The following is a 13,640-nucleotide window of genomic DNA, read 5'->3' as shown; positions in this document are numbered from 1 at the left end:
TTTGAATTGTAATAACTATGATGATCCCTTAATATTTTATCCATTCAGCTTTGGATTAGCCAATGATTTTGTCCAATATGAGCAAATTCCTTACAAACGAACAAAATTCCCAGTGTCTAGCATTCTTACAAAGCAAAGATGGTGAACATGGCAAACCAGCTAGCATTTTAGCAATGCCATGGATTTATTTTGTATGCCTTGTTAAAACATGTAGTGTTGTTGACTGGCTTAGAACAGAAAATGGGAGAGAGAGGGGGTGACGTGCAGCATACATGTTAGATTTGGTATGGTAGGGGGGAGCTACCTGGCCAAACAATGCTGAGTGTTGTTGTGAGCATTATTTAGTTTATTTGCATGCTCTTTTGAAGAGGTACTTTTTAAAAATATGTTGAAACAACCCATAAACAAAAAGGAGACAATTAACTAAGATGTAGACCGCATACAAATAATCTTTAGTTGCAGCAGAGACAAGGGAAAAAGCTTTGTGACAAACAAAATGACAATATCTTTGTCTGGCATTTTCTCTTTTAGTATCATGACACCATATGACATGAATAAGACATGAACAAGGCCTCTGCGTAGGAGATTTGTCTGAAAATCAATTGCTAAAAATGTAATTTGATTCCAAACCATTTCCAGAGCCAATGCTTATTAAACCCATAACAACAGCAGGTCACATGGCTGTAAATGAAGTAAAGCACACACACGGCCACCCTGGGAATTCCCTCCTCACACAGGGGATTCAGGGACCGACACTTTACCCAGACACTGAGATGATGTCATCCATCTTTAATTGTTCCCTGTGGTTATAGCTGTCATGTGACCAGGACAGATGTGTATGTGTGGGATTAATGGGACAGGAGGGGGTTGATCTGTTTTATTGGGACTCGGACAGGATCAGACATTTACAGAACGAGCTCACTTTACTGCACAAAGTTATTAGAAAACCCTCCATCTGAACTCCCATTCACTTAATTCCATGGGTAAACTAACCGAGGCTCATGTGTGAGAGTGGTGTCATGTGTTGATCTCAGATAAGTGCACCACCCGTCTCCTCTCCCCACCCCCCAAGTTTAAAGACTTGGCCCTTTGGATGGAAGTATATCGATCATGACCATTTACCATTTATACAGTCCTTCCTCTCAGGACATCAGAGCATCATACCTTCCTCTGACCTGCCCTTTATGAGTTTTGAGCATTCGTTGTGTTTGTTCGTCAGGTGTACAATATTGTGCTTTATTACCTTAAATAAACAATACTTCCACCAGTCCCTACCATAAACATAAATTAAGCATTGTATTTGGATTGAGGCACGCCAAATTTAAATTGATTGTATCTCATATATCAAAGACAGAACAAAATATTAATATTCGTACCACCATTCTAGAATTAAATTTATATACCAGATATAACATTTCAAGAAAAATAAAATGCGCACAGTAACAGTACTACACAATAATTAAAAGGGGTTCATGATTATGTGACTGATGTCCATGATTGACTGCATGAACCATATACTTTTAATCCCTTTGACAATAATCAAAAATATTGTAATTTTTTAATAATAATAAAGCTTGTGTTTGTATATCTTTTTTACTAATTTGTTACCATTTTGTTTAGATACATCTTAAAATATATGGTTAGGCATAAGTGCCCAATGAACAGAAGAGCAGCTCTATTTTCAAGAAGATACTGAGCACCACCTAGAGGTAGAAAGCGGTCAGTGAAGGACTTGGAAACTTCAAGATCAAGTCGCTGTATACAATATGTTCATCCTATTTCCACTGCTGGTAATGTCCAGAAAAATATAATTAAGAACTTTGAGCTCATATCAAATAAAAATAAAACATTTGCATGAATATCCATTCAACCTTAAATAACGTACACAAAGTATTGCAACACGCATGATGAGACAACTGAATTGCAGTCCTTGTTTTGTTGTTATATTCATTTTCAATATTCTCCTCAAATGATAAAACTACATTACATTTCATTTGTTAGATGCTTTTATCCAAAGCGTCTTACAAACATTCAGTACTGTGGACAATCCCCACAGGAGCAATTTGAGGTGAAGTGTCTTGCCCAGGGACACAACGACGTGCTGACTGCAGTGGGACTCGAACTTGCTATCCCTTGATTTGAAGTCCAGCACACTATCCACTGAGCCACAGCCTCCCTGATAAGAGATAGATAATGTGGTAGGGGGGGCATACATGGATGCATGAGCAAGGTCTTTAAACCTGTGATTCCTGTGATATCCCGGATGTGTTCTGTTGTTTTAGCACTGGCCCACCTAATACCTGCAGAAGTTACAATAATTGTGTATTGCAGTATGTAACTGTCTGCATGTTTTGTATCTGTATGAAGTTGATTTTGAGGTGGAAAATAGAAGGTCAACAACTACTTGTTTGCACAACACCAACAATGCATAATTCTAGGCTACATATTGCACTTTTTCACAATTTCCACATTGTGAACACAGGTGATAACCAGCATGATAAGGCTACTTACCTGATCGTGTTATCTTGTTGCTTTCATATTTGGTAATCCTGAAGGAAAGATAACAATCCCGAAAGGTTGTCTTCTTGAAGCAGCATCTCCTTCGAAAACCCACACCTAAAGCTACAAAAAAGCTTCTCTGACAAGCTAGCATATTGACATTTTTCCTGTAGAAAGTCTATACGTTACATTTGATCATATTTACCAGCGGTCTGGTATATAACATTATCCTGCATCAGGTGGGCACCAAGAGGTTTGTTCTCAAGTTTTTCTTCCAACAAACAAAGATTTTTTATTTTGGGGCCCAGAAGATAGTCCACATCGTTCATGGTGACCGCAGTTATCAACTACGAAAACCTGAGGACAGTTTTTAAAACAGCTAATCATATTGCAGCGTTCCACCAGGTAATCAGCTGGGCTTTGGGCATGCGCACTGATGCTTAACCTAAATAGTGGCGCTTCGATACGCATTTAGATCACCCCTGTCAAACTATTGTATCCATCCATAGTTTGTAAATGGCAAAAACAATCATAGATAACCTGTTTTACGCCGTGCATTTATCAAGAATGACAGTAATATGTAAGTTACTCACTTGGCACTGCCACTGTATAGAGCTCCTGCGGTCACGTGACTTTTGGTTATCAGCCACCATTTTGGCAGTAAACATGACGACCGGCGCCAGCGTTTTCCTACCGTGCGAGTATACATCTCATTTTAATTCAAGTGAAATTCGGCTTTATAGTACAAAATTAGAAAGATTAAATATAAGCAACCCATATAATGCACCCGGTGTGCTTTTCAAGAGCATAACCTCCTGCTCTGAAGACGATGTACCCGACTTGCGCTACGCGGACATCCACAGCTATCTTGTAATCTTTCCATCAGTGTACTCAGGAGACTCCCTCAGAGCTTACAAAAGCTTGGAGGCTTACAAATGGTGTCAGTCCGGCTTCGTAAACAACATTCAACTGTGGAGTCTTACATCCAAAAACTTCGGCATCATCACTGCAAGGGTAAGTATTAAATTATTCCAGTTTGATAGGCAGTGTCACGTTAGCATTGTTTGTTTATTAGCTTGTCTAGCTACGGCAGTGTCACGTTAGCATGTTTGTTTATTAGCTTGGATAGCTACTGCAGTGCGTCTGAAACTAGTTTGTATTTTTGAACGTACTCAACCAAAGTGGCTGGCGTTTTTAACCTTTATTTATCTATTTTTGAATTTCATATATAGGTTAATCACTCCCAAAGGCTTAATGAAAGTCAACTAAAGCCATGGGTGGTGGTCAGGAACGACGGTGTTGTGCTGGGAGCCCACTGCAACTGCACAGCGGGACTCGGGGAGAGCTGCTCTCTCAGTTAGCTTGAAAATATTCCTCGGGACTCGGGGAGAGCTGCTCTCCCCGAGTCCCGAGGAATATTTTCAACACGGGTTTGTTTACCACTAGCTTGCTACAAGCTAACTGGCTAGGCTGCACCAGAGCCACACTTGTTGAGTTAAAAAGGGACATCACAGAGTCCGTTAGCTATAATAACTGGGTGCTAGATTCTACTTCGGTAAAAATTAAACTGACCAGAAACTTTTTGTAGCATTGTACTGTATTCCTTCACCAACCTGATATGAAGTGATCACTGCATAAGCGAAAGCAAACGGCCGGGGGTTCCCATCTTTCAGTCTTGTTCAGACGGCTCCTAGCTCTTTTAATCGCTGCGATCCACTTTTCCCTCCTCTCCGCGTCTTTTGGAATGCGATAATAAGATACACCTTTCTTCTTCCCACGCCTATTTGTGCAACCTGGTGCACAGCAGTTATCCACCATCCTCGACAGTCTGCCAGTGCCTGCCAATGAATTTACTGACGCGATTACTGCCAAAATGGCTGCCCCCTTCGTTTCTCGTCACGTGACCAGCATATGTGACATCATCCGCAGGAGCTCTATATGCTTTAGTTTGCGGGCCTTGCATTAAAACCACACATTTGTCTTCTGGCCACGGGGGGCGCACTCTCCTCAAATAACCCTTCAACTCTGTTTCACTTGAGACACCTGTCTTCTGATTACTTCACTTAGACATCCTAGATTTTTCCTCCTGAACCTTAATCAATGACTGACTACAAAATATCCTCTTGTAACACCAATTAAGTTTGAAAAAAAATATATATATAGAATATTTTCTACAGTGTGCTTAAACACATTACTGCTGAGAAGTGCAAACGAGAATTACAAAGTGCGAAACTCTTTTACGAAGCTAGAGACAAATTTCCATTTTATAAAACAAAATTAAATTTTATAAAAACAAAAGTACCGAACCTTAGATTGAGGAGGAACAATGCGGATTCCGTCCTGGTCGTGGAACGACGGATCAGCTTTTTACTCTCGCAAAGGATCCTGGAGGGGGCCTGGGAGTACGCTTATCCGGTCTACATGTGTTTTGTAGACTTGGAGAAGTTGTATGACCGAGTTCCCAGGGAGTTACTGTGGGAGGTGCTGCAGGAGTATGGGGTGAGGGGGTCTCTACTCAGGGCCATCTCTGTACTCCCAAAGCGAGAGCTGTGTCCGGGTCCTCGGCAGTAAGTCGGACCCATTTCCGGTGAGGGTTGGCCTCCGCCAAGGCTGCGCTTTGTCACCAATCCTGTTTGTAATATACATGGATAGGATTTCGAGGCGTAGTCGTGGGGGAGGGGGTCTACAGTTCGGTGGACTAAGGATTGCACCACTGCTTTTTGCAGATGATGTGGTTCTAATGGCTCCATCGGTCTGCGGCTGGGATGAGGATCAGCACCTCCAAATCTGAGGCAATGGTTCTCAGCAGGAAACCAATGGACTGTCCACTCCAAGTAGGGAATGAGTCCTTACCCCAAGTGAAGGAGTTCAAGTATCTCGGGGTCTTGTTCTCGAGTGAGGGAAAAATGGAGCGTGAGATGGGCCGGAGAATCGGAGCAGCAGGAGCGGTACTGCAGTCGCTTTACCGCACCGTTGTGACGAAAAGGGAGCAGAGCCAGAAGGCAAAGCTCTCTGTCTACCGGGCCATTTTCGTTCCTACCCTCACCTATGGTCATGAAGGATGGGTCATGACCGAAAGAACGAGATCGCGGATACAAGCGGCCGAGATGGGTTTTCTACGCAGGGTGGCTGGTGTCTCCCTTAGGGATAAGGTGAGAAGTTCAGTCATCCGGGAGGGACTCGGAGTTGAACCGCCCCTCCTTCGCGTCGAAAGGAGCCAGTTGAGGTGGTTCGGGCACCTAGTTAGGATGCCACCTGGGCACCTCCCTAGGGAGGTGTTCTGTGGCTGCTTCGTTTTAACCACACACACCTCTACACACATCGAACTGCCCGATTATTCCCCATATTACTCGTTTTATGAAGGGGATGTCCGGTGCACGATGTGTGTGTGTGTGTGTGTGTGTGTGTGTGTGTGTGTGTGTGTGCGCGCACGCGTGCGTGTGTGCGTGCGTGCGTGCGTGCGTGTGTGTGTGTGTGTGTGTGTGTGTGTGTGTGTGTAGAGGTGTGTGTGGTTAAAACAAAGCAGCGTGCAGTCGCTCTTTGGCTGTTCTAATGAAGGTAAACACAGCGAAGGCGGTGAGTAAAAGGCACAGCTCCACTTCCTACTTGGCAAACCGGTAACTTTTTCGTGCGCACAAGAAAGTATATCGTGATGAGCAAAACCGTGTCACTTGGCCCAGGTGGTTTCCACAGAACGGACAAAACATGTTTAACGACCATAAACACACTCATACCGCCCATAGGTACCGGCGGTCTATCGGACAAAACAAACTTAAGTTTGTGTCAATCACTTGCACGTCACTTCTGGTATGATGGACATTACCTTTCCGGTTTGATTCTCTAGTTCAGGGGTTTTCAAAGTGTGGGAAGGTGAGCCTCCCCTCAGAGAACATAAGAACAGCCGCGCCCCCCCTCCCAATTATTATTGCTGTTATTATTATTATTATTATTATTATTATTATTATTATTATTATTATTGTTGTTGTTGCTATAATGCAGGGGTATTCAATTGCATTTCAAATAGGTCCAGTATGAGAAAATGTAATTAAATGCTCTGTTTTCGCTGTCTACCTTCCGCCATTTGAAATTACTCCGACTGTTTCCTCTTGTCTCGTCTCTGTGTGTGTGTGTTTGAATCTATCGTGCTGACTGCACCGATTTGATTGGCTGAGTAGCGTCACCTCCTTAAAACATTAAACAATAACTTTTTTAAACCTTTTTATTTTTATTTTTTAAACATATTGTATAAAACTCCCCCACTACTTGGACTATTCCTTGCACCCCTCTAGAATAAGCCCGAATGGTCTCAACCATATTGCATCAGTAACGTGCACTTGTTATTATAACAAGATCGCAAGGACGCTGGTAGCGATCGGAAAATTGAGTGTTGTTCAGTTTGTGTGTTGTGGAACATGCGTGTCCGTGCATGAAAATATACCACACACCCAATTACAATTGCATGTTCAATTCACTACCCTGGAAGTTAATACAGTTGTTAAAGTTGGAACAGCCTGTGGACAGCCGTTCTTCCTTGCATGTCAGTCGCCGACACCTTCTTACAGAGGACAGGCACATCTAGCTGCAGCACGACCATGAGCACGACCCGTATATTTCCGCACGCTGTGTTCTCAAGACATATTTGTTTTAACATTTTCAACATGGTGGATAAATCCTTATATGCTCCCGGCAACACACTGAACGTCAACTTTGCCTCCTTATTACACTCACCCCTACTTTAGTGGGAACAATGAGTCTGCGTCTTTGATGCACAGAGGAATAAACGCAGATCATACTCTGGCTGCAGCCTTTACCGGTACTTGCTTTTGATCAAAGTCAATGCGGAAAACCTGCACTCACACAGGTAGGTGGAGATGAAGGGAATGAGCACTTTTAAAGCCTTTTTGGCGAGGTGGGGGAACTCGGTCTCCACAGACAGCCACAAGTGGGCAAGTGTCACTTTACTCGTCTTTTTCTCGTTCTTTTGTGTCTCACGCTGCGCCTCCCCTGAAGCTCTCTGGCGCCCCCCAGGGGAGGCGCGCCTCACACTTTGAAAACCGCTGCTCTAGTTTGTTAAAGTGTTTCCGCAAATGTTAAAGTGTTTCTGGACTTGTACATTTGTTTTATAAAATGTAATTTTGTTTTTATAAAATGTAATTTTGTTTTATAAAATGTAAATTTGTCTCAAGCTTCGTTAAACTTCTCAGCCACCATATATTACGATTAATAATACATGTTAAAAGGGTGAATGTGTGATTTGTTGACCAAACTGAAAGCCCCAACAACATTTGTTAAAAAAGGAGAAATTAAGGAGAAATCCGATGAAAAATAAGAATAGTGATGTTAAAAGAAAATATATATTGGTAAGATAATTGTTCATTCTAGTCTTTTGTTGTTCAAGGGCAGAGGTGGGAAGTAAGTACATTTACTCAATACTGTACTGTACAATTTTGAGATACTTGTACTTTACTTGAGTATTTCCATTTTATGTTACTTTGTACTTCTACTCCACTACAATTCAGAGGTAAAACATGTACCTTTACTCCACTGCATTTATTTAATACCCTTAGTTACTTTACAGATTTGGATCAATGATGTGAAATATAATCAAATAAGACTTTAGTTACACCTGGAGTAAGCTACCCTGCTTTATAGAAAGTAATTAAAATGTGTTGCACAATATCAAAACATATAATATATATTATTCTGAAATGGACCAATCTGCATAATGAGCAGTTTTACTTTTGATACTTTAAGTATAGTTTAGAGGCGAAATTATGATGGACATGTTAGTTGTTGGATAAACCTTTTTGAATGCAGCCAGTATCTATCTATTATCATATTAAGAAGATTAACTCAATTTTGTATAGAGAGCTTTTCCATAACATTTGAATTGGTACACACTCCCTTTAATGAATAGTTGGAGGTCAAGCTGACCCCTGATGGAATGTGGGATCTTGTCCATGAACTGAGGCTCCACAATATTTGAATTTAGATGTATCCTTAAGGAACGTTGTACAGAAAATAAATCTCTTACTTTGTTGCATATCCTCTCATGGCTTTCTGGAGATAAATAACTATATAAACACTCTAACATAATCTCAAAACACTAGAAACATGCACTTTGCAACATTTCAGATTTTCCCTCCTTGACTGCACATCTCCTTGTTTTCCATGAGAGGTCAGTGTTGCGCTGCATAAAGTTACTGTCCCCCAAGAAGTTGAAAGGAGCCTTTTAAAGTCTTGGCAGCACCTGACTCACAGCTAAACACTGGTTCATCTGGATGGAAAATCCGACTTGCACTCCGACTTCAAGAAACATTCCACGTCAAATTATTTAAACTTTTCTGTCAAAATAGACTACATTTTTCGAGAAAACTTTTTAAACTGAAATTGTTTGCCAGTTATTCATTTGCCTAACATAGAGGCCTGTGTTGATTTCTATGGTGCCAAAATAGACAGAGCAGAGCCTAAAGTAAAACAATATCTCAACCAATGGTTCAAACATCTCAGCGATGGGACGGGCTGCCAGCGGTGGTCGCAGTGTGGTCAGGTTGAGGTGAGGTTTTGGGGTTGACGGTTCATCCTCAAGTTTAGCTTAAGTGGAAATTGAGGTTCGGTTTGGCCTGGCTTGTGTGGGTTTAGAACTGGAGTTGGAAATGGGGGAAGTTTCTTGAGCAACACTATGGTCATGCATGGTCAAAATGAAGATATGACAACAACATAGATAACACAACATGAAAATATGTATGTGTCGAAATAGTGTGTCTTGTACCAGGCTCCTTTTGTGCATTGTCAGAACAGTTGAGCTGGACATCATTTCAAGCACATGAACATGCAATTTTAGCACTACGGTAATAAAACAATTTCCACAGATTTGAGTGGAACACTGTTTTAATTACTAAGTTACACTCTGAACAAGACTGTCTCCCTGAAGGCAGGGTGGGGTGGCTGCAGAGTGAATGGGAAGGTATTACACAGAATGAATACAGGCCGTCTCTGTGTCTTAGTCTATGTTCCCCAACTACTGCCCTTGTGATCTCACCGGCAACTGACAGGGAATTGGCCGCTCTCTGCTCTCACTGAGTGATTCCCCAGCGGGACAACCTGCCAACAGCGAGCTTGCCAGCAACCCTCTCATACATTCCTCAGCAGAGTGGACGCTGCCAGCTCGGCTAGTCTGGGTGGGTGCCACCCAGTGCTTCCTCATAGCTGCCCCAGACACCTGAACCAGCACAGGAGTGAAGGAGACAGGGAGAGAAACATGGATAGTTGGAAGGGTGCATGGTGCGAGTGAGAGCTGTGTTAAATGGTCAGCAGACAGCCTCTGCAGCTGTCTTTTCCTACAACCATTCCACTGTTTCAGCTTCCAGTTCAGCACTAATTAAAACGCTGCCCGTCCCTTTTTTTCAACAGAACTTTCCTTACAAACCTTCATATATACACACATGCATTCAGACACACACATGCTCTCTCTCTCTCAAATATATACACATTCAATCCATCCAGTCGTGCACATAACTCCAAAGCTGCTCTCTCAAACTATTGCTAATTTTTACATCAAGCAAACCAGAGCACTGTTAGCATTTACTTGGTGTCCTTTTTCCAGCCACCTGTCAAAAATAAGTTCACTATTCTCTTATTTTTTAAAGACGACTTTTCAGGTTCATATTTGTATTGTGTGCCAGTCTGCTGTGATTGGTTAGCTGGCCGGCTCTGTTGTGATTGGTCAACCACTTAGAGTTGTCTTGCCCCTCCTGCTCCAGCCTATCAAGTACAATGTGTTGGAGCGCTAGCCAATAGAAGCGCGAGTGTTGCATGCTGATGTCACTATGTTACGGAACTTAACAAAAAGCTTCCAGTGTTGGCGTTTCTGGCTGGGGGGAGAGTGGAGGAGAGAAACTCCCTCTAGAGGCAACTTTTAGCCTTTACCGACCATTTACAGGCACACAAGCCTATATAACCTCGAGGAGACAACCGACTCCAAATTCAGCATACAAGATATAAAAACTGGACCAAAAAGTGTAAAACTGCCCTGATTTGTCTTTAAAATGACAAAAACTGTGACTCATTATCCATGAGCCCAAGGCAATAACTTAAAATCAATTGTGTTGTCTACAACTTAAAGATATTCAATATATACCTATATATAAAACATAGAAAAGCAACAAAATAGTTAGAAGAATTAGATTTGCAGGAAACCTAGAAATGATTGGCGAATTTGCTTGAGGCTTGATCAAATCAACTAATCACCACTACTCATTTCCTCACTAATGCAAAGTCTTCTCTCCGTATCCTGGAGAACACACATGTTGTAAGAGAACAAAAATATATTGCTTTTCTCAGTGTTTGGGCCGTAATTGCTGCACAAAGGAATAATGAAGTGTGTTGGCTTCCAAGAGAAACCTTTGGTCCCAGCCACTTCCCTTCACCTTCTCCAGAGTGGGCATTCCTATATAGATTAGCTGAAAATCTTTCCTGTTCTATGGAGGATAATCCCCCGAACAAGGCTGCCTGGCTCTCATATTAAGAATGATTTAGGCACAGTGAATTCCTGTCAGGTCAAGGCTCCACTTTCATGTTATGATGTGGCTGTTCCAGTTGTTATACTTACCTTGAGGAGAGAATAGGAGCAGACAGAAGAAAGGAAACTTTTTTCTTGACTGTTCAAACAGAGTTCAAAGTCGTCATGAGGATTTGAAACATGAATTAAGGTTACTGATACACGAAGGCTCAGTCAATTTGAAAGAAAGTGTGTGTGTGCTGGAACAAGGGTGTCTGGGAGTTAACTTCTTAAGACGTTTGAGGTCTATCTGATATTTCCACATCAGGTTTTCCTTCAGCCTCACACACACTACCCACCGTGTAGCAGAACATTCATCGGGAGTGTATGAGTATGAATGAGAATTACAAGGAAGCGCGGGTGCACGTGCTGTTTTTTCCTCCCGGGGGTCACACAGAAGGGAGTGACTCATATGTATTTACTCCATGTAATGTGATTTAAAAGTGACTGAGAGGACAGTGCTGCCTTTAAGATAAGAGGAAGCTGTAATTATCCCCGTCTCAAAACTGGGTAAAGTGGATAAGTTAAGCTGCAGTGATGTGATTCTATTTTAATTTGTACACTGAAACAAATGAAATTGGTTCGTTTTCTTTTTGGCAAAGATTCATGAGTACAGGGAATGGTTTGGCAACAGAACCAATAAGCTCAGCTTTATTTAGTTCAGCTCATTTCAGTCAATTTCAATAGTGTGTAGAGGATTGCTGTAGGCAGTGAGCTGTCACACTCTCTCTACTGCAGATTTTGTAGCAAAGGCAAGCAAGAGAAAATGGTTTCCTAACAAGATTTATAATTTTACGCCAAGGGTTCAAGCTTTGGCTCATTCCCCCTGAGTGGGATTGGTCAGCATTTATAATTTTAATTCATTCATGGAAACACTGCACTGTGTTCCTCTTTATAGTGACTGTGTGTCAGAGGAGAAATGGGTCCAATAGGAACATAATACCAGAATTAGCCGTGGAAAAGCCTCCTCTTATGGAGCAAAGTGAAAAAAAGGCTGGCTTATTTCAAGCTAAAGTGAAAAGGACAGTATGGGCAAGACAGGGGTTTTAGTGGTGTTACAGTTCAGTGGTGGTGTTTGAAAGCACGGTCTTTCAGCAACTTGGGTGGCACGGTTGTTCCTAGCCTCTCTGCTATTGTATTGTCATTGGCTGTATGCACTTGTCAGCATCATTGCTCACTTTCTCAGGATAAATGTTGATTTTGCTTTATATAAGTAAAGCCGGGGCAGCAGCGCTTTGACTGGGGAAATCGCCATTGCCCCATTGTGAGAACTTGTATCACTGCAGATGTCCAAATTCCTCTGACATTTATTGTTTCTTTTTATTTTGCGGAGGCCAATGTGCACGGCTAGTGCCACTGTTCCTGTAGCTATTCCTCCATGTGAAATCTTGTGTGTCGTGTAAACAGAGAACCAGAAAATAACAAGCACAAGAAAAGGGAAAATGTGCACCCCGGTGTTATCCTCCCTTTTTCTCCCTCGCCCCTTTCAGCGTACCCACCACTTGTTGTCCTTTATTTGTGGCCTAAGTGCTTTGGCATTAAATCTTATTATTTTTTGGTAAATAAACCAGTTTCTGGTTGGAATTACACACAACTTGGTGTGAGGTCCTTTTCAGAAAGGGGCCTGGATCCTTTTATCTAAAATGTTTTCTATTTCTGCTTTTGTAAGACACTTTTGACTGCTCTGAAAGAGAGAAACAAGGTTTTTCTTGCGTTTCTGGGGGTGAGGTTGGGGATTTTTCTCAGCATTGTGGTGAGATTTATTCGAAGAGGCTGCATTTTTTCCTGATTTCCCTCTTTGTTCTCTGTAAGTAGTTCCAGGTCCCCCCTCACTCACACACACACTCACTCATCTGTGTGTGTGTGTGTGTGTGTGTGTGTGTGTGTGTGTGTGTGTGTGTGTGTGTGTGTGTGTGTGTGTGTGTGTGTGTGTGTGTGTGTGTGTGTGTGTGTGTGTGTGTGTGTGTGTGTGTGTGTGTGTGAACGTGCACAAGGCTCTGTGATTTTGCACATGGGTGTATGTGTGTGTGTGTGTGTGTGTGTGTGTGTGTGTGTGTGTGTGTGTGTGTGTGTGTGTGTGTGTGTGTGTGTGTGTGTGTGTGTGTGTGTGTGTGTGTGTGTGTGTGTGTGTGTGTGTGTGTGTGTGTGTGTGTGTGTGTGTGTGTGTGTGTGTGTGTGTGTGTGTGTGTGTGTGTGGAGCATATGTGTGTGCGCGAGGGTGAGGCGGGGACTTGATGTGACACCTGCTGTTGGGATGAATAGGGTCAGTGGCAGGGCCCTTCAGCAGGCAGCAGCTGCTTGTTCTCACTGCAAGCCCGACTCTCAGCGCTCCTAAGCCTCCAGGACTACAACTGAAGCCCCAACACACACACAGTGCCCCCTACCATCATCTGCTATCATTACAGTTATTATCTCCAAGTATTGCAATTCCCCGTCTCCCAGGGACACAATCCTAATCGTTCAGACGGAAACGTGAAATTGACCTGAGGAAAACATCAAAAACCAACTTCAATTTCCATTTTTGTGCTCTCTGAATGCAGGAAGAGGTTTCCAGACAGCTGCTGACAGACAGAGATTCTTG

Source organism: Notothenia rossii (genome assembly GCF_949606895.1).
Source record: "Notothenia rossii genome assembly, chromosome: 1".
NCBI classification, from domain to species: domain Eukaryota; kingdom Metazoa; phylum Chordata; class Actinopteri; order Perciformes; family Nototheniidae; genus Notothenia; species Notothenia rossii.
This window is presented reverse-complemented; position numbering follows the sequence as displayed.